Source organism: Dromaius novaehollandiae, unplaced genomic scaffold (assembly GCF_036370855.1).
Source record: "Dromaius novaehollandiae isolate bDroNov1 unplaced genomic scaffold, bDroNov1.hap1 HAP1_SCAFFOLD_45, whole genome shotgun sequence".
Taxonomy (NCBI): Eukaryota; Metazoa; Chordata; class Aves; order Casuariiformes; family Dromaiidae; genus Dromaius; species Dromaius novaehollandiae.
The window spans coordinates 2,262,501-2,284,191 of NW_026991505.1; the positions used below are offsets into that span (position 1 = coordinate 2,262,501).

At 54.5% G+C, this 21,691-nt stretch overlaps 1 long non-coding RNA gene across 1 annotated transcript in view; it reads left to right on the forward strand.

Moving 5' to 3' along the window:
- LOC135327018 (uncharacterized) overlaps positions 1–20,013 on the forward strand; it is a 20,524-nt gene extending 511 nt beyond the window's left edge. Inside the window, exons 2-4 of the long non-coding RNA XR_010387146.1 lie at positions 991–1,234; positions 10,367–10,505; positions 12,666–20,013. This is a non-coding gene — a long non-coding RNA (uncharacterized LOC135327018). The remainder of the gene's footprint in view (positions 1–990; positions 1,235–10,366; positions 10,506–12,665) is intronic.
- The last annotated feature ends 1,678 nt before the right edge of the window (positions 20,014–21,691 follow it).

Here is a 21,691-nt window from a genome sequence, read left to right on the forward strand (position 1 = left end):
GGGGGGGGCAGTCATGCGGCAGGCTGGCCTGGTAGCGGCCGGCCCAGCGGGTCCACCTTGGCTGGCCCGTGCACCCGGGCCTGGGAGGCTGCCTTTGCGGTGACCAGAGGATCTACCGGCTCTGGGAGTCTCGGAGGGGCGAGCCACTTGACCCGGCTCCAATGGCTCTTCCCCGCCTTCAATTCCTCCAGGGCCAGACCCCCTCTCCCCATGCTGCCAGTGGTGGTGACAGCGGGGGTGGCTGGGGGGACAGGAACAGGAGACCCCTCCTCACATGAGCAGGGGGTCTGGGTCCCATCTTATTTCCCCCTTTCCCCAGCTCAGGTTCACCTGGTGGCCTGCAAAGGCAGCAGTGGTGTGAGCAGTGGCCAAAGTCTGCACGCCAGCAGGAGATGGCAGGGGTAGGTCCACGTGTCGGCCTCCAGCGTATCTTTGCCCATGGGGTGGACGTGGTGCTGCTCACCCGCTCCGGTCCCAGCAGCCGTTCTTCCAGGAAAGGCGTCCGCCCGAGTGCTGGCCCCGGGCAGACCTGTTGTCGCTGTCCCAGGGTGGGCGGCCTGGTGGTTGCATCCGAATGGGAAATTCCCTGTCCCAGAGTGATCTCTCCTGTTCCTAGCAAGCGGAGAAGGAGAGAATGAGAAAACTGGGCCAGTCGGAGCTCTCAAGGCTGTGGAACTAAGAACTTTGAAAATGCACGGGGGCTGGGGGCAGGGGTGCCAAAGGGGTGCAGGCACTGTGCTGCAGAGTGGGAAGCCTGTTCCCATATCTCTGGATACTGCCTTGCAGTCCAGGATGCCTGGATCTGAAGGCATAGCGTCTTGTGTGGCATGCTGGCAGCAGAAGCGAAAAGACTGCAGTGGGCAGTGTTTCTAGAGCCCAGCCTCAAGGGTAGTCACAATGAGCTGTTCAAGTGGGATTTTTTTTTCTTTTTTTTTAAAGTTAAGGGGTCTCTCATAACTGCTCACTATGAAAGTCTGTTGTTGTCTCTAGGTGACACAGCAGTGGAAAAAGTGCAGAAATATCAGCACCTGGGGGAACAAGGAAGGAGTATGTCAAGAGCAGAAGAACTGGAGTCCCCGGGGTTTCCCAGCAGGCGCTCGTGGGAGGTGGTAGAAAGGCAATGATGTGTTCCTTACCAGCCTTGGACTCTCCGGCAGCCACGTGAAGCCTCTTCAGTCGGAGGGCTCTCCTCCCCTCTCTGCTGTTGACATGCTCTGCATTTTTGCCAGCAAAGGTAAGACAGTTTTAATTTAAATTGGCAAGCACTGTATGTGACCTTGTTGTTCAAAGTCCTTCTTGGAAGGCAACAGTGAAATTCTTCCCACAGACGACAGGAGTCTGCTCAGTCTTCTGTACTACTGAGTTTTGCTATTGCCCAGCTCCCTTGTGGTCGAGGCTGAACATGGGTGGGACAGGAGACCAAGTTCCCAAAAGACACTTCACCAAATGTGACATGGGCAGGTGGGCTGCTTACCAAGCCCACTCAGTTCATGAAATAGCCAAATGCCTCATCATCTAATTAGGGACGTGCATGAATGCATCAAGGGACTGGGCTTGGCAGAATCAGCAGGGAAAGAAGAGCCTGTTGAGCCTCAGTGCAGGCAGCCATGCCCTTCTCACAGGCTAGGGGAGGCTGTGCTGGGACGATGCTGTGCCAGCACCATGGGGTGCCAAGAGCAGGTCACTTCCTGTGGCACAGCAAATCCTGCCAATTTGGCAGAAGAAGATGTGTTGCTTCTGCAAGAAGCTCCTCCTCTGCTGTGGCACTGAGGAAGTGTCTCCAAGGAAAAGGCGCAGAGAGTTCACACACAAGGGCTGCATCCAAATTTTGGTTGCATGCTGGGAAAGTGGCTGGCACATTGCAGAGGCTAACGGCATCCCCAGGTACTCCTGGTGGCCTTCTGTGGTGCAGAAGGCCCTTTTGCATTCCTCCTCCTTATGGATTTGAAACCAAGTCTTTTCCCTCTTGCAGGTCCAGCTTTGTGCACTAGCAAGTCCCCTGGGACATTCAGGGAGCTCTGTGAAGAGAGACAGGGGGTGCCAGTTCTTTACTCTCACGTCATTCAGCCCCCTGTAATCTACACAGGGACATCCTTCCTTCTCCCCTGCCCCCACATTAAAAGAAAAAAAAGTGAGAGAGAAGAAAAAAGTATAGCCCCTCCCCTTGCCCCCACCCCCACCCAGGGGGGAAGGGGTTAGAAGGACAGGTGAACCTGTGCTCCAGATGGTTCCCTTCAAGGGCTGTTATCTCAGGGCATGATGAGGTAGAGATGCCCCCAAAGGACAATTCCTTCCCTGGCATGAAGTCATAGAGGCAGCAGGGTGGTAGGGTTTCTGCATCTTTCTTTCTGAAGAGATCCACACAGTCACTGTACTCACCTAGGAGCATTGCCAGGGAGGTCCTGGAGAGGTATGGTCTTGACACTTGGGGGACTTTGCTCTAGCAAGGCAAGCTCAGCCACAGCTGCACATTGACAAGGCACAAAGAGGTCCTCAGGGTCTGGAGAATAAGGTGCTTGTGCTCCATACAGGGGGACACCCCTTCTTGGGCCATCCTGGAGAGCCAGGAGAGGACTGCTGGGCAGCTGATGTGTGTTGGGAAGAGCTCTGAGGAAGCAGGGAGCAGTGGGGTTACCAGATTGATGAGCCCCCATAGCCTTGGTCAGTGCTCAGGAAAGGGTTCAGGGAACTGGGGATCAAGGGATGCTGTGGGCACAGGGGAAGGCAACAGAGCTTTCAGGGCTGTGAGGTGCCTCTGCATGCTGAGCCCAGCCTCCTGGAGGACTCCCAAGTCCCTGGGGAAGGCAGTCTGCAGGACTGCTCTGGGGACTGGCCCCAAAGCAACTCCCCAAGGCCAGGCCTCCTGGTGCTTGGCTGAGGGCTTGAGGTGGCCTGAGCTAAGCATTAGGGAGCAGCAAAAACAGGGCTCCATCCTCAGGGAAGGCAAGCCAGCAGTCAAGGGGGAGGGGCTAGGGCCCACAACCCAGGCCAGGCAGTGAGCTCAGCAAGTGGGCAAAGTCCCACAGCAGCACAGCCAGGTGAGCAGAGTAGGGTGGTGCCAAGAGGTTCTCCTGAGAGCCCAGGGATCCTCAGGCAAGGCAGTATAACAGGCCCCATGCAAAGTCCCTCAGGGAGGCCAAGCAGCACTTGAGCACCAGAGCTGGAGCACACAGCCCTAAGACAGAGCTCAGGCATAGCCTGAAAGCCCCAAGCTGAGCATTGATAGAGCTGCTGGTCAGAGGGAGCAGCTGAAGGCCCCAGGTGAGGTTGGTCAGAGCAATGAAGGCTTCCAATGAAGGCCTCTGAGTGCCCTTGGGGTGCTGGGTGTTTCCAGCTAGTCCTTGGCTAGGGGGAAAGGTCTGGTGGAATGAGCAAGGAAAGAAGAAAGAGCCTGTTGAGCTTGACTCTAGTTTGGCACTGCAAAGAGACATAGGAGACACAGAGGAAGCAGGAGCCTCTGCTGAGGCCCTGCTGTGGCCTGGGCAGCAGTGCAATAGCACTGTCCTGATCTTTTTTTCTTTTCCACTGGCCCAGTGAGGTTGGGGCAAGCCCCCAAGGGGCTCTGCCTTCTGCTGCCAAGTTCCCAGTGTGTGTTGGGCATGACCTGCTCTGAGGACAGCATCAGGTGGGCTGTCTGAAAGGGGTGGTCCAGCTGTCAACCAGTGACCTGGATGTGCTAAGGCAAGCTGAGGGAGGGCAGAAGCTTGCTTGTTCTTGCTCTTCAGTACCAAATTGGACCGTAAAAGTGAGGTCTCCTGATCCTTGTGACTTTGGGAGTTTTAAGCAGGAGGTGTGCTGGGGGGCTGGGTGGCCTGGCCCTGCATTCCTGCAAGGCCCGTCAGCCTACCATCACCACTGTTGGTAGTGACAGTGATAGGGGCAGGGGGAGCAAGGGGTTCTTCCTCACATGAGGGCTGTGCAGCTCCTTTTTTTTGTTTTTCCCCCCCTTTCATTCCCTTTCTGCCCTGCTTGGGAGCAGGCTGAGCTGGTGGCTCAAAAAGGTGACGGTGGCTGACAAAGTCTGCTCAGAAAGGGCACCCTCCTTTGTCCCACCCCCCCCTCCCCCATCCTGGGTGATGGTGGCAGCAGCAAGTTGGCAGGTCTAGCTCTGGCATGTCTTTCCCCATGAGGCAGGTTGGGAGGTAGATGTGGTTTTGCTCTCCCATCCCAGGGTGGGTGCATGTGAGAGATGCTCACTCCCTCCTGCTGTGGGGTAGACCTGCTGTCGCTCTCCCTCCATGGCCCCCGTGGTTCCCTGGAAGTTGTTTCTCCTGGTGTTGGCTGGCCCTCTGGAGGGCACTCATGTGGGCACAGGGTAAATGTGGGGTCACCCTGCCAGGTAGACCGGGTGTCCCTCCAAGGTCCAGGTAGTGCTGTTGTCCCACCCCAACCTCAGCTGCAGCCAGGTGGCCATTTCCCCCAGCCCTAGTGGGCAGGCCAGAGCAGGGTCAACATCGTCTCCATGCCATGCTGCACTGCGCTCTGCCCTGCGGCCCCTCAACCTCGTAGCTCCCATTCACTGGGCTGGTGTGCCCTTCCCTGTATGGTAGGGCAAAGAGGTGGGGGAAGGTGTGGTTTTTATTTTGCCTTCCCTTAAGCGACACCACCTGCCTGCCCCCACCCTTGACCTTGGCAATAAACAGGCCTCCCAGAGAGCTTGGTCTGCAGGGTGTCCAGGGTGGTGGTGGGATGTGGGCCGGGGCTGGTGGGGGGCAGATGTCAGCTGAAACAGGTGACGTGCACAGAATCTGCTTCCCTGAGTGCCCAGAAAGAGCTTGTGAATCCTGGTGGGACGGCCCTGCTGCGGGCACTGTGTGCCTGTGCAGTGTTGGGGGCAGATGCAGTGGGGGTGCTGGTCAGCCTGTGGTCAGAGATTCTTCCTCTGCCACAGCAACATGCTGGCCACAAAGTTTAGGAAGCTGGGGCCAGGGAGAGAAGGGAACACAAGCAAGCAAGCAGGTGATGATGAATGGGTGGTGGGGAGGCACATGGGGTGGGGGGGATGGACAACATATTAAAAAAAAGAAAGAAAAAGCCCAAGTGGTGAGTGTAATAGCACAGATTTGTAAACAAGCACTTTCTCCTGCTGTGGGGAAGTCCTTGAATAAAATATAAAGTCAGATGCACAATCAGGCAGGTGTAGCCAGTCTTTAACTGCTGCTCTTATGCTTAAATTAAAGTTAGGGAGACACGTGGATTTTATATCCGCATGGACAGTGAGATAAATTATAGGTGATTTTTTTTATTGGCATGTCTGGAGAGAGCAATTTGTCTTGGGAATGCATAGCCATTCAAGATAGGAACTTTCTGCACTGGTCTTAGCAGCACCCTTCTGACACTCAGTAGCTGAGGCTCAGGTTTCTCTTGCAGCTCTGGGTGGGACAATGCAGTTGAGGGGTTGACACAAAGAGCCAGGTATTTTCCAGAGTTGCCTGGTTCAGGCACATTCACATCTGTACTAAACAGCACCCATGGCTTACAACTGTTGGTGACACCAGACTCTTCAGTAGGTTTAGGAAAAAACCCTGTGGCACTTGGCCTCTTGAGTCTTCAGCTGTGAGGGAGCAGCAGGGGCCAGCCACTCCCAAAGGGGTGGGGAGCCAGTAGCCCAGGGGCATAGCTCAGCTCCCATGGCAGGGGCCTTGGGCAGCCAGGGCCCAGGTGAGGCTGCTCAGGGCCATCCAGGCTTCTTAGTGCACTCAGGGCTCTGACAGAAGTCCCAGGAACTCACAGAGCATTTCTCCTAATGCAGTGCTTTTCTGCATACCTGCCCAGGACTCACTCAGCAGAATCAAGGCATCAACAAAGTCCCATTTGGATTTTGTTACCACAGTGCCAGAAGGGATGCCTTCTTCCTCCAGCTCAGGCTCAAGCTTGTCTGCATAGTAGTAGGCACAGTAGGACTCTTGTGCATTCCTTCAGGTGTGCCACTAATGAGATGACCAGGCAGGTAGCTCTTTCTTGAAGCAAGTTTGTGCCTATGTGCCCAGGAGGTCCCCTGAAGCTGAGGCCGGGATCTTCAGTGCCTGTCTGAATGCTGTTGGAGGAGTATATGTGTGCAGCTCCATCACAGCCATGCCTATGGCTGGCCATGAACTTTGCTGATCTGGCCTGTGGCCTGTCATTCTAGCTGGACTGCAGACCTACCTTGTCACTGTGGACTTGCCTGACAATCACTGGACTGGGTCTGACCCTGCTTACCATCAGTGGTCCTGATCCTTCCTTGACTTGCTGGCTAGGCCTCAGCTCTGCCTCATCACCACGAAATTGCATGAAGACTTGGCCTCTTGGTTGAACCTGGCTACCACCTCTGGGCCTGCCTGGCAAAACTTTCTTGGGTACTGCTGGACTGGGCCCCGGCTGGAGAGGCCCCTGCACTGCCAGCCATGTAATGAGCCTTGGTTCCCAGCTGCCAGTTCCTTAGGGAGCAAGTGGGCCTCCCTGCTCCCTGCGAGTTCCCTTGGGCCATCTCAGGCCCTGGGCAGAGCAGCATGGGGCCTGGCCTGCAAGTGTGCAGGGCCTTGCCCCTGCGATTCCTCCTGCGTGGCCAGCCTTGCCAATGGCTCGGATGTGCCCACTGTGCTGACCCCCTGCTCAGCGGGAAGCACCTGAGTGACCCCTGCCCACCCGCAAGCAGTGCTGCCCATCCCTTTGTGGCTCCCTCGAGCCAGCTTGCAGCCTTCCCCGCTGAGCCTGGCAGGCACTGTGGGGCTCTCTGGGGCTAGCTCAGACCCTTCCCCCAAAGCCTGCCCAGCCCTGTGGGACTCCCTGCAGGCAGCTTGCACCCCATCCCCAGAGCCCATGTGGCCCTGCAGGGCTCTCCAGGAATGCCTCAGACCTTTCCTCCCCAAGCCTGCCCGGCCTCTGGGGCACCTCGTAGGCAGCTGGAACCTGCCCACAATGCCACAAGTCTCTGATGCCAGGTGCCTTTCCCACTTCCCCATGCCTGTTTGAAGTCTGTGTGCCATGAGATATACCTACCCACAGCAATTCCGTCCCTCTCCAGCAAGCCCCTGAAGCCAGACCTAGGTAAGACTGAGGACACACCTTGCTGGGAGGGGAGGCTTCTCTTAGGGCCCTGAGTGCACTCATTGGCCTTAGTGATGCTGCTCTTCAGAGGGAACTTGACAGGCTGCAGCAGTGGGCTGGTGGGCACCTCACTTCTTTCAAGCAAGGCAGCTGCAAATTCCTGCCTCAGGAATTTGGAATCAATCCCTGAAGCAGGACTGGCTAGGGCCAAGTGCCTGGAATGCAGCTGTGCTGGGAAGGAGCTGGGGTTCCAGGTGGGTAAGGAGTTGAAGAAGTGGCAAGTCCAGAATGCTGTCAGGCAGTGGTGGGCTTTTCTGCTCCAGCAGTCAGGAGCTATAACAGATGTGGGTAGAGACAGGGCTGGAGAGAAGACTATGGCATATGTGCAAGGTCCCTGCAGGCTGGAGATCCATGGGTGCAATGGAGGTGCCACTCTGGGAGCCTGGCATGTGGCAGGGATGGCTCAGCCCTGGCGGCCGAGGGTGGGAGAAACACCCCCTTGCCCTCGGGGCAAGCCCCACAGTTGAGAAAATGAACCCAGCAGGAGGATGGAGCTGGCCACGTAGCAAATGTCCTCCCCACAGCACTAGCATATACAGCCAGCCCTGGGAATGGGTGATGTGAGGGGCTGGGTCTGTGCCAAAAGACCTGGGGCAGTTTTCCTGATGTGTTTGTGCAACAAGGACATAGAGCGCCCTCCTCCCTTCTGGCCCTTCATGTGTTTTCAGGGGCCTGGCTCTGCCCCAGGAGCACACTGGTGTGTGCCTCGCGCACAGGTGAGGGCCTCAGGTTAGTGCTTAGGCATGGGGTCGGAGCCTCCCACCCAGGATCTTCTGGACCCTGTCCCAGCTGCAGAACCACTACCTCAAGGCCCCTTACCTCCCCACAACATGGCCTCTCTCCTGGCTGCCACCTGGCAGCCCTTCCTGTCCTCCCGCACCTGCCTCCAGCTCCTGCGTGCTTCGCTGAGGCAACACAGAGCACCTCCTCATCAGCACCCAAGCGCTCTCCCTCCAGCCTGCCTCTGCCTCTGCCACCCCAGCCACCTGCGGCCCTCCTGCCATGCCCTTCATTCTCCCACGAGCACCTCACAGTGCCCGCCTCCTGCTCCTCCCCAATCACATTGCTGCAGCACAAGTGACCTCACAATCTACAGCGCAGCCCTCACACCTTCACCGCCACCTGCCTCTTGCCTGCCTCTGCCCTCTCAGCTCCACGCCTCTGCACTCCGGGACCCTACATGTCCTGCTCTTCTTCTGCCTCCCAGGCCCCCAAGCCCTTCCAGCTCGGCTTACAAGAAGGCTGGGTGCTTAGGGGCTGCGCCAGAGCAAGTTTGGCCTTAGGCTTCAGGCATGCGTGCAGGCTTTGGGCTTTGTGCTGAGTGGGGTCAGGCAAAGCTTTTGGCTGCTGGCTCAGTGTAGGGCTTGGCATTGGGGTCAGCTCCCCGCCAATACCTCTCTGCCCTCCTGGCATGTCCCTGAACTTCCCTTGAGGACCTCACAATGCCTGACTAATGCTCCTTACCAAGCAGCTTCCTGCAGCGCAAGTGACCTCACAACCTTTAGCCCAGCCCTCGCACCTTCACCTGTTGCTCTCTTTCACTTGCCTCTTGTCTCTCCTCTCATCTCCACCTCTTTTCACTCCTCATAGCCACTGCCGATCCTCCGTCTCCCAGGGATCAAACGTCTTCGAACTTGCCTTTGAGGGTGGGTGCAAGGCTCTGGGTTTTAGGAATGTTGTTAGTGTGTAGAAGTGAAAGTATAACCCTTATGAATTAGGCTTTGGCATCAGGTGATGCTTTGTACTCTGTGGTTAGTGTGCAGGATTCGCGTAGGCGTTAGATCTCTCTTGTTTGAGTTAAGGAGGAGAGTTATTGTTTTGGGAAAGCCTTAGTAGTAGGTTCCCTGTTTCATTGAAGGTTTCTTGTCGTTGAATAGTGTATGAGGTAGCTTTTTGGCAAAGGATTTAGGCTTGAAGTTAGGGATGAGGCTTCAGAATGTGAGCCATGGTATCGCCTAACATTTGACAGACGGGACTCAGGGCATGAGATCCGGAGTTTAGTGGGGATCTTGAGATTAGATAAGGGGTAATGGGTTCCAGCTTCAGCTTAGCAGTGAGGGGTTTAGGTTGCAACTGTTGGTGGGGAAGAGGTTACAGGGTAGTGGCAGGGCTTAGGGTATGGGATAGGGCTGAGGGGTACTGGCTCGTTGTAGATGAACAGCCTGACAGAAATGGCTTCACAGTCACTCTCCCAAACACATTGCCCTTAGCTGGAATCCCCTTACCTACCATGACGTGACATCTCTTGTGGCTGAGATCCTGAGCTCCCTCATGGCCTCACCTGTGTTTTATTTCTGCTCGACACTCATGTGCTGAAACAGTAGGGACCCCTCCCCCAGTCGACAACCAAGTGTTTTCCCTCCAACCTGCCCCTGCCTTGGCCTTCCCAAAAGAAAAGGCACAGGGCAGCAGCACAGAGCCCAAGCAGCACAGCCCAGCCTGGCTCAGTGGCTGATGACTGTGGCAACACCCTCAGCCAAAGGTGGGACCGGGGGCTGAGGCAGTGGGCACCTCTCGGCTGACACCAAGAGGATTAGCATTTGGTGGGTTGAGGGTGGGTGCCTGGGACCTGCACTGCCAGGGTGAGTTTGGTGCGGTTGGAGCAGAGGGGCCAGCCAGCGCTTTCTGTTGGGACAGTATCTGCAGTCTCAGGGTCCTTCTCTCAGACCATGGGAGCAAGTGAAGCCTTGGTGTAAGTCTTCCCATTGAGTGAAGGCTGACTGAGCTGGTTGGCTCCTGCAGGGAAAAATAAGCAACACTTCAATTGATTTCATAGCCTACACTGACTGCAGGCCTAAGTGAGAGGCTTGTGCTGTGAGTTCAGGACCACGGCATTACCTGCAGGGGCCAGTGCAAGGATGATAGCTCAATCCCTTAATGGAGAAAAACTTGCCACTTTCAGGGCATTTATTTCTGTGGGCTCTCCTAGAAGCCCCAGGTATAAAAGGACACAAAGTGACCAGCAACAAAACCCTCATCCTATCAGATAACACTTAACAACAGCAACGTGTAACTTCTGCCTCTTGGACTGTCTTTGCATCTCCGCTTTGACATCTCAGGCAAGATGGATGCCAGCCTCTGAACAGGGAAAGTGCATCCTTTTTGCCTAAGGCTGGGTTCATGGCACTGAATTTGTAAGAGATCCAGGGATAGCAGGGGTGGGGGCAGAGTAGAGGCCAAGGCCCCCCTCTCTAACTGCCTGAACAAACAGGCAGTGCCACTTGCCAGAGGAAGAGAGGACAGTTCTCTGGTGTTCACACTGTCTCTTCCTTCACAGCCCTCCATGGAGCCCCAAGTGAAGGACTGCAGAGCTGCTGGGTTTCTGCTGACTGCTCTTGGCAGGACCAGGAGCTGAGATGACCAGAGCGCATTCCACACAGGCAGAAGGAAAGCTGTCACTGCTGCCAGTTCCTCAGGTGAGAGCAGGGCCTGAGGAAGACACATGCAGAAAGATGCAGGCTAGCCATGCTTGGGAGGGAGCACAGCCTGTGAGCTGAACCTTTGCTGGCAACCAGCTGCTGCTTGCTTTTGCTTTGCTGCAGCTATTCACCCACCTAGTTGCACGGGCAGCTGAGCCACCCACAGCACTTCTGCCTGCTCTGTGTGAGAGCCTCAGCCCTGCACAGGGCAGCTGTGAGCTGACTGCTGTGGGCTCAGCACGGCAGCCCTTGCGCCGGCAAGTGTGTGTACAATGGGGAGCTTCACTTGTGCCAAGGGGGACTCATCCAACCCAAGGCCTGGCAATGTGCCACTGCCATGGGAGGCCTTGGAGCTGGCTGGCTGGCTGTGCCAGAGCCAGTGGCTAGGAGATGTGGGCAAGCTTGCCCAGATCTTCCCAGGGCAGGCTCTGTGCCTCTGGTGTGAGCAGAGTGGTGAGTGCTAACCTGAGTACCAGGGGATTATCACCACGGCATCAAAGCCATGGGCTCAGGCTGCAGATTGTCTGCAGCAGAAGGGGTACTTAGACATGCATGGCTTAATCTTTGAGACAGGCATATGCTCCTGGCAGGGTCAACCGGGTGCACCAGCCCACCCCAGCAGCAAGCCGCACCGCTTTTCCCCCCCACCTGTGGGAGGGGGATAGGCCATGCCAAGGCCAGGGGGTGAACAAGTCGGCAGGGGCAGCACCCCCTCACTGGGGGAGGGGAGCAGGACCAATCCCGGTGTCCCTGCTGGCCTTCCCCAACACGGCGCCCCGGGGGAAGGAGCGAGGGCTGCTGCACAGCTTTTGGCGTGTGGCACCTAATGTGAGATGGCGGTGCACCCACAGAACCGACTGGGAATGACCCTCCCTCCAAGACCAGCAGAACATTGTGCATGCAGGCAGAATGGCGAACCCTCTCTGCACATGTTCCCTTTTTGGGAGCAATGGATGTGCTAGAGGAGAAAGTTGTGGCACCCTCCCTTGACTGCTGGCTTGCCTTCCCTGAGGGTGGAGCCCTGCTTCTGCTGCTCCCTACTGCTTAGCTCAGGCCCCCTCAAGCTCTGGGCTGAGTGCCAGGAGGCCTGGCCCTGCAGTTGCCTTGGGGCCTGTCCCCAGAGCAGTCCTGCCTGCAGACTGCCTTCCCCAGGGGCTTGGCACTCCTCCAGGAGGCTGTGCTCAGCATGCAGGGGCCCATCCCAGGCCTGCAGGCTGTGTGGCCTTCCCCTGTGCCCAGAGCATGCCTTGCTCCCCAGCTCCCTGAACCCTTTCCTGAGCACTGAGCAAGGCTATGGGGGCTCATCAGTCGGGTGACCCTAATGCTCCCTGCTTCCTCAGAGCCCTTCCCAACACACACCAGCTGCCCAGCAGTCCTCTCCTGGCTCTCCAGGATGGCCCTGCACTGGGCTTCTTTCTTCATGGAGCACAGGGGCCTTATTCTGCAGAGCCTGAGGAGCTCTTTGTGGCTTGTCAGTGTGCAGCTGGGGCTGAGCTTGCCTTGCTGGAGCTCTGGCAGGGGAGTCAGTCAGCTGCTGTCTCTCCACTGCAAATGAGGAAGCTGGCTGGGGCAGCAGGGTGGGAAGAATGGCCAGGGTGGCTCCTGCCCAGAGCCTGAGGCAGCTCTCAGCCTGCCTCTTGCTGTGGAGAGGCACCTGAGAGTGCAGGGGGGCCCTTGGGGGAGCTCAGCCATGCTTTTCCCCACCCCTGCCCCTTAGCACTCGCAAAGGAGGAGCCCATGGAGGAAGGCACAGCAACCCTGCATCCTCGTGGTGCCCTCAGCACCAAGGTGCCTGCCTGGCTGCAGCTGCCACCAGTGCCACAGCCTGCAGCTGTGACTCCCCCAGGTGCCAAGACCAAACCTCTGCTGCACCCCCTGGCAATGCTCCTAGGGGAGTGCAGCAGCTGTGTGGATGCCTTCAGCAAGAAGGGTGCAGAAACTCTCCTGCCTCTATGACCATGCCCTGGCCCTCAGGCCGGGGCAGGAAGTGCCCTTTGGGTGCATCTCTACCTCACCATGGGCTGGGTTAACAGCCCTTGAGGAGAACCATCTGGAGCATGGGTTCACCTGTCTTCCCAGCTCCTCTGCCCCCTCTCCCCCCAGGACTACATATGTATATGTGTATGAAGAACTGGCACCTGCTGTCTCTCTTCACAGAGCTTTGCAGAGAATGCCCCAGGGGACTCACTGCTTCCTAAAGCTGGACCTGCAAGAGGGAGAAGACTTGGCTCCAAATCCATAAGGAGGAGGAATGCACCACCTAAAGCCACGAGGAGTACCTGGGGATGCCGTTAGCCTCTGCAATGTGCCAGCCACTTGCCAGCATGTTGTCAACGATGTGCTGAAGGAATTGCTTGAGGACTGTGTTTGGGCATAACTGCCCCGTGCCCTCCCAGCCCCCTGGTACTTTTTGCCTTTGTTACCTTCCGTGGGCAGTTCTCGAAGCAGGCTCTTCCTCCTGCAGCTCGGAGAACAGCTCTCTGCTGGCAGAGAACCTGCTTTTGGGGGCCACCAGAAGCACAAGCACCCTCTGTGGAACTGAAATGGGCCTTGACTGGAGTCCTGCTCCTAGTCCACCTGGATCCCAGCTGGCCTTTCATTGGAGAAGCAGCTGCCTCAGACCGAGCCCTAGGGGCCACCATCTCGCAGAGGTGGAGAAACAGTAGGTCAGGACTGTGGGGAACCTCCTTCACGCATTCATGCGCATCACTACTTAGATGATGAGGCATTTGGCTATTAATGAACCACAGAGAATTTCTCTGGCACCTTTTCTGGATTGGGCTTGGCAGGCAGCCTGTCCGCCCACGTCAAATTCAGTGGTGCTCATGTGGGGACCAGATCCCATGTCCCATACCTACTAGGCTCGACCACAAAGGAGCCAGGCCATAGCAAGATTCCATGGTACAGAAGACTGAGCAAGCATACGTTGTCATCTGGGTGGTGGAGAATTTTGCTCTTGCCTTCGAAGAAGGACTTTTTTAAACCAAAGTCACACAAATATTAATACCAGTTAAAGGAGTAAACATTCTTACCTTTGCTGGTAAAGATCTCCACAGAGGAAAGGAGAGCCCTGTGTGAGAAGAGCTTCGTCATCCTCTTCAGATGGCCACCAGAGAGTCCAAGATCCACAAGGAATCTGTTGTTGCCTTTCTACCACTTCCTGCGAGTGCTGATTGGCAAGCCTGGGGACTCAGCCTCTTCTGTTCTTGTCCCCTCCTTCCCCTCTTCCTCTAGATGCTGGTACTCCTGGACTTCTTCTGCTACAGCGTCACCTGAAGATGATGACCTGCTTTGATAAGGAACAGCAACATCCACTGCTTTTGCCTGAGACCCCTTAACCACAGCCCAATGTGGCCTGAAGAGCTTGTTGTTCTCCATAAGGTTGCCTTCTGAGAACACCCCCCACACCAGTCTTTTTGCCTCTTCTGCCAGCATACCACACAAGACGCTATGCCTCTGGATCCCAGCATTCTGGACTGCAGGGCAGTACCCAGTAATAATAGTGGCATTTTACTGGCAGACAGACCATGGCATGGGCTGCATGTGCATGGGGCCTCCCACTTATTCTGCACTTCTCATGTCTCTTCATAGCGCTGGACTAGAGTCAACCTCAACAGGGTCTTCTTTCTCTGCTGATTCCGCCAAGCCCGTTCCTTTGGCTGTGGTTTCACTGGATAGTAGGTAGGGACAGTGGGAATCTCGTTCATCCATTCATGCGCGTCACTAATTAGATGCCGAGGCATGTGGCTCTTTAATGAACCCTAGAATTTCTATGGCACCTTTTCCGGGTTGGGATTGAAAGGCGGCCCGTCCACCCAAGTCGAATTTAGTGGGTCATTTGGAGATGAGATGTTCCGTCCCAACCTACACAGCTCAACCACAAGGGAGCCAGGTAAGAGCAGAATTCAGCAGTACAGAAGACTAAGCAAGCCCATGTTGTCTGTGTGAAGAATTTTACTGTTGCCTTCCAAGGAAGGACTTTGAATTAACAAAGCCATACATTAATTTATAGAATAAATTAAACATCCTTACCTTTGCTGGCAAAGATGTGAAGAATGTCTACAGAAAATAGGAGAGCTCTCTGGGAGAATAGCCTCGTTAGCCTCGTCTGGCGGCTACTGGAGAGTCCAAGGTTGGCAAGGAAGCTGTCATTTGCCTTATGCCACTTCCCGCGAGCACCAATCGGGAAACCCAGGAACTCCACCTCTCCAGCTTTTGTCAGTTCTTTCACTTGCTCTGCAAGATGTTGATACTTCTGAACTTTCTCTGCTGCTGTGTCCCCTAAAGATGACAACCCACTCTCGTAGCAGAACGTAACGTCCACTACTTTCGCCCGGCCTTCTTTAGCCACAACCAAATCTGGCTTGAAGAGTCCATTGTTGTTATCTCTGAGGTTGGGCTCTAGATAAATCTCCCAACCCAGTTTCTTAGCCTCTCCAGCCAGCAGTCCACACAAGATGTTATGCCTCTTGATCCGGGCATCTTGGACTACAGGGCAGTATCCAATGATATGCGAGCAAGTTTCCCATTCTGCAGGACAATGCCTGCATGCCTTTGGTGCCCCTTCTGCCAGCCCGCGTGCCAAATACTCCCTAGTGGGATAGACATTGGCACGCAGCTGTATCGCTGTTAATAGCTTCCTGTGGGGAATGCCCCAGTAATGTGTGAGCCAATCGTTGCTGATGTTATCATCTTCAAAGTTCTTAATACCGTGGCCTTGTGCTTTTAGATTGGCCCAGTTCTCTAGCTCTCTTTTCTTTCACTTGGTAGGAATAGGATAGATGACCCGGGGAGCTGGTACTTCCCATTCGGACGTCGTCTCGCCCTCTTCCAGTACCGTGGGAATTCTCATCGAGAGTTCCTCCCCAATTGATGGTATTCTATCAGCCTTTCCTCCGGTGGCGATCCACACCTTCTTGAACTCCCTCTGGATCCTCTCTTCCAGAACAATTGTTCTTGTGATGGTGTCGGAGGATTGGGCGATACGATGCAGCCGACGAGCCTGAATGTTTGAAATTTGGCTCACCAGCCGTGCAATTCCGAGACCACCATCCTTTGTGCTGGAGTACAGGAAGGCGTCACACGTACTGGGAGGTAAGTGAAGCCAGCCCTTCACTGCTGATCTTATTGCAAGGTCCAAAGAATGGAGGTATGAGGCGTTCACTCCGGCATGATCTGCCGCATACAGCAACCGTGGGACTGCATACACCTTCAAGATCTCAACCTTCTGAAGTGGCTTTAATGGGGCTTCTCCAACGTTGTTCACCCATGTGCCCAGCTTTTCCTGCAGGTCTGGTCGGGAGACACCAATCCAAGGGTCAACTCCCAGGCCCAAATATTTCTCAGAGCTGCCAGGCTCAATTAGATGTAATTGAGCTCCATCAATCGTCCATGGGTCGCAGTTGTTAATTGTATAGGAGTCTTTCGTGGGCCTTATGAAAAACCCATGGCATTTCGCTGCATGCACCTTCAGCCCGGTTTGATCACAAAATTCTTCCACCACTTGAATGTTCTTTTGCATACCGTCCCACGAGTCGCTCAGCAGCACAAGATCACCCGCGAATGCCAGTGTTGACAGAGAGCTGTTCTTGTACCTAAACCCTTCTTTACCATCTTCTAATCGACACAAGAACGGGTCCATTGATAGGTTGAAGAGAAGCGGGGACATCAGGTCGCCTTGCTTCACACTGGTGAGATTCTTAACCTTCTGTCGCGGCCCGAAAGGAGTCGTTCAGGACGACCTCCCTCCCCTTGGGACCAACGACCAAGTTTGTGATGCCCTTGGACTGAATTAAGGTGAAACGACACCAGCCAACCAGTTTTAAGATTTATTAACACAAAGATAAGGCATGTGGTCAAATAGGATAATTCAATGGCGAATACTGCAACTAGCTAGACAAGTCCCGTGCCACACGTTTCAAACAGATCTTACCAACATTCAACAAAAGAGAGAAAAAGGGAGAAAGAGAGAAAAAGATATCACCACCCGTGGATCCAGTGGTGTCCCGTTGGTCCTCTTCCTTTGGGAGTCTCGGCGGTGGGGGGGCTCCCTTCTGGTGGTAGGTGGGTCCTCTTCACCCTGGGTGTAAGTTTTGGTGATGCGCGTGCAGTAATTACAACTCGAGCAGGGTCTGACGCTAGGTTCCCGCTGAAAAGCTCAGAATGACACGCATGCAGTGGTTACAGCTCGAGTTGGGTACCTCCAAAGAGGGACCCTGAACAAAGAGGTCCCCGGGCAATTACAGCTTTTTTCAAATTAAGTTTCCCACCCCCACATGGTAGTTCAGACCAATAGTAATTTGGGGGTCTGGGGTCTCCTGCTCCTTATTGGGTGTCATCGTTGTTCCTAGGCAGGCTGTTTCTTTTCTCCCTTATCTTTTCTGTTGCAGTTTCTGCCGACAGGTGTGTCTTCATTCCTCGGGTCCCACCATCATCTCTCAAGGTCCTGACAAAGAGGTGGTAACTCCAGCAATTAGCACTGTTTCAGCAGTGCACAGGAATGCAAATTGCTGGTAACTCCCTTATGGTTCCCACCTGCACCAGCTCTGGGGCCCTTTCTCACTGAACTAGGGAGTGCGGCCTAAGGCTTCAGCAAATTTAGCTACTCATGCTAAGCAAGTTTTATCGAAGTTGTGCTAAAAACGGCAATAATTTACAGTCCAGGTCCCAAAGTCTCTGCCCGATCATGGTCTGGTTCAGCGCAGGCTCTGTGTGTCCCAGGTAGTCGCAGGGAGACCATTTCGGGGGTCGCAGCAGCTTAGTCCTGTTTCCGCCAGGGACAGATGGCTTGTTTGGGGTTATGGTTTGCTTGCACCTTATGTACCAAGAAATGTTTAAGGCAAAAGTTCATTCATCTGTCCGCCACACCTTCTCCAAGTGGGTTCCTCCAACCTCCAGCCGCGTCGCACTGTTACACATTTCGGCAATGATCTCGATGATACGTCCATCGACATCTTTTTGCCTGAGGACCTGGAAGATGTGTTGATGATGGACTGAATCAAAGGCCTTCGCCAAGTCCACAAAGACAACCCCAAGCAATTTATGTTCTTTTTTCGCCTATTTGATCAATATCTGGAGGAGCTTGAGATTTTCCGCACAGCCCGGGGCTACAATAAACCCTCTTTGGCGGCTGTTAATTGGACATGCTTTTCGTAGCTGTGCTGTTAAGATCCAGGAAAACAGTCGCAAGATAATCGACCTGATGGTAATGGGTCGCCATTTGTTGATATCTCCTGTCTTCCCAGGATCTGCGGATTTGGGTAGCAAGATCATTCTGTACTCCTTGATGTCATCAGGGATCTTCCTGGCCAAAAGCCACAAGTTGAACAAATCAGCTAGTTGACTGCCCTGAGGGTCCTTTTTTAAGATGTCCCTCAGGCTTAAGCCATCAGGCCCGGGGGCTGAGTTCTTAGTCATCTTGGCCATATTCTTCCGGACTTCCGCTGGGGAAATCATCTTCTTAAAAGCAGAGTTGTCCACCACCCCCGTGCTTTGGAAAGCACCCAGACTGAGAAAGGGGCCACCTTCTTCCCACATCTTTCTGAATGAGTTATAAAGTTCATCCATCGGAAGGGGGCACTTTAGTGCTTCGATGTTATCCAAAATGATACCAGCCAGCTTCTTACGATCCATCTCGAAGAGCCGCTGGTATCTCAGGTACTGGCCCCGCTTCACTGCCCTGGTCTTCATCCACTTCCTCTCCACCTTCTTGGGCGTGGGTCCAGCCTGATGCTTTCTCAGTTGTTTCAACTTAGCTACTCTGGCATGTCCCACCAGCTGTGCCAACCACTCTTCCGTTGATCCCTTGATGACATTTCAGGCATCTTTAACACCCTCCAGGACCTCCTCAAAGGCAACCTTCAGACTGGGGGAAAGGGATCCCACTCGTATTCTCTCTGCAATAATCCTTCTATATTCCGTCTTTATCAACTCAGTCCTTTCCTTCTCAACTGGTTCGTCCCCTTCACGCTGATGTTCTGCTTTCCTTGGCGATGCCGATGTCTTGGCACCTGCCGCAAGCTGGTATCTCTTATCACTGATCTGCTTCGCCGTTTTTGTGGGTAAATGCTCCCTGATCAGCTTGTTCACAAAGCGCTTGTTCTTATATTTCTTCAAACTCTATCAATAGCACCGTCTCCTCTTTGGTCCAGCAGCTCTTATGCATGCCTCGGATTCCTTTTCCCTTCGGACGAGATGACTCAATCCTCTCCTTGTTCCTAAGCAGTGGATGCACAAGCCTTTTGTGCTGAGAGAGGCTGCTTTTGGTCTTGAATTCTTGGTTATATTCTTCACGCAGGAAGCCGCTGGGGCCCTCCGGGACCTCCTCTTTGTCTTCAACTGGAGCCCCCTGGCATCCTGGGAAGTGGCAGGCTATACTGTGATGTTTCTCATTTGTTCTCCCACATCGTGAGATGAAAACAGAATTCGTTGCTGACTGTGGGCTCTCTGAAGGTGGTCAGTTAGCACTGCCATTTTTGCCATCTTGACACCACAGCATGGACATGCCGGATGTTCATCAGGGACCTTCACGATTGGTGTACTCACACCAGTCGCTTCCCCCCCCAGTATCAAGAATGGGACTTGCCACAGTCAGAGCAGGGATTGCGGGCCCAGAGGGAGATGTCGGCACACTGTCTACCACGTCCTCCTCTGGCACCTCTTCAGTACCGGTCACGGGAGGTGATCTGATAGGTGCCAGTACCTCATAAACCTCCAGCAGGTCTTCTACGCAATCACAGGGTGGTTCGGGATAGATCCCTCCCCAACAGACATAATCCGAGTTATAAAATGTCAAATTTGGTAGGTGGTAGGCCAACTCATTAGTTGTTATTACTGCTGGAATAACACTCGCGGCGTCACGGGGAGTGGCCGGTCTGAGTGGCCACCGAGACAAAATTAACAGCCCATGATTTTATTGGGCTGTACATGGTGTCTATGGGGGTTCGGGATACAACCAGAAGAACCAGCCCCCAAGTTCAACTGGTGTGCCTTTAGATCGCCCTTAGGCCAGGGGCTTTGGACACACGAATGTATAAATCGCGGTCAGATCAATTTAGTTTCACCTCGAATACTACCAAGTGGTCGGTGAAGCCGGTCGGTAGGGTAGGAAGTAACTATAATTCCGCACTCACGCTAGGGCAGAGGCTGACTTGGTCACCCAGAGATGGGCATCCAGCAGGACCACGAGGAGGTGTAGCCTCTGCAGCTAAGCCCAGTTAGTAACTATGGTCCCGTCTTAAGAGAGTTATACTTAATCCTGCTGTTTACCCGCGCTTCATTGATTTTCTTCACTTTGACATTCAGAGCACTGGGCAGAAATCACATTGCATCAACACCCGCTGCAAGCCTTTGCGATGCTTTGTTTTAATTAAACAATCGGATTCCCCTGGTCCGCACCAGTTCTAAGTCAGCTGCTAGGCGCTGGCTGAGGCGGGGTGCTGGCCTGGGGACCCTGGCTCCCCCTGCCCCATCACTGGCAGCTGTGTGTGCATCGGGACACCCCCAGCCCCCGTGAATAGGTGTGTGTGTGGGGGGGGTGCGGCTGGGAGTGGAGGGAGGGGGCGGGCAGTGCCTGCCACAGCTGGGGCGATCCACGGGTAGGGCCTGCTGTGCATCCAGAGTTGCCACCACCACCCCCACCCACCTGGGAGGTGGGGGGCACCGGTCAGGTGCACAGCGCCTTGTCCAGCCACGGCATAAACCCAGCCGTGCTTCACGCCCCAGCCCGACCGACCCAGCCGTTAGAGCCAATCCTTATCCCGAAGTTACCGATCCGGCTTGCCGACTTCCCTTACCTACATTGTTCCAACATGCCAGAGGCTGTTCACCTTGGAGACCTGCTGCCGATATGGGTATGGCCCAGCGCAAGATTTACACCTTCTCCCCCAGATATTCACAGGCCAGCGAGAGCTCACCGGACACCACTGGAACCGTGACCGCTTTCCAAGGTACGGGCCCCTCTCTGGGGGCAAACTCACTCCAGGTTGCCCGGCCCTTCACAAAGAAAAGAGAACTCTCCCCGGGGCTTCCGCCAGCTTCTCCGAAATCGGTTGCGTTACTGCACTGGATGCCTTGCAGCGCCCCTCTCCGCCACTCTGGATTTGGGGATCTGAACCCGACTCCCTTTCAATCAGCTGGAGGCAATGGATGCCACCGCCCGTCCCTTCGGAACAGCGCTCGCCTATTGCTTAGGACTGACTGACCCATGTTGAGCTGCTGTTCACATGGAACCCTGCTCCACTTGGGCCTTCAAAGCTCTCGTTTGAATATTTGCTACTGTTACAAGACAACCCTGGGAGCTCAGAAAGAATGTTCATACTGTTTAAACTAGGCAGATTAGGATAACCTCTCTCTCTATTTTCTGAAAAGAAGCATTCTTTAATCAAGGGCATCCTGGAACTGCTAAAGCCCTAAAAGAAACATTAAATCCAAATGTTTTATTTCTAGGTTTGTATTGCCAATTTGGCAAAAGAATTGGAGGTCCATGTATCCCTAACTGAACTGTCCTCATTATGATACAAAAAATCAGGCCCACAGGTCCAAAAGACCCGTGCCCAGGTGAAGACCCCTCCCCTGAGCATGCGTAGTAGTAAAATGGTGTGTCAGCAAAATTATAATTGTATGTAAATCACTAACCCGCCAGTGTAAAAGGGAAAGTTGCAAACCTTGCAAGTTGTTTGTATAAATGCTACTTGAAAAGCTGTGGGGGTGTGCTTGATTTGTGGGAAACCACCGAGCACCCAGGCTTGTACAACTCTGCAATAAAGAAGCAAATGTCTCTCCTGAGTGTGTAATTATTGGCTTATTGCACACTGGGCAACGAATCCGCTTTTTGGTCAATACTACTACCATCAAGATCTGCACCTGTGGTGGCTCCACCCAGGCCTGTGCCCCAGGCTTCAAGGCGCACCGCAGCGGCCCTCCTACTCGTCGTGGCGTAGCCCACGCAGCTTCGCATTGCCGGCGACGGCCAGGTATGGGCCCGATGCTCCAGCGCCATCCATTTTCAGGGCTAGTTGATTCAGCAGGTGGGTTGTTACACACTCCTTAGCGGGTTCCGAGTTCCATGGCCACCGTCCTGCTGTCTCTATCAACCAACACCTTTTCTGGGGTCTGATGAGGGTCGGCATCGGGTGCCTTAACCCGGCGTGCAGTTCATCCCGCAGCGCCAGTTCTGCTTACCA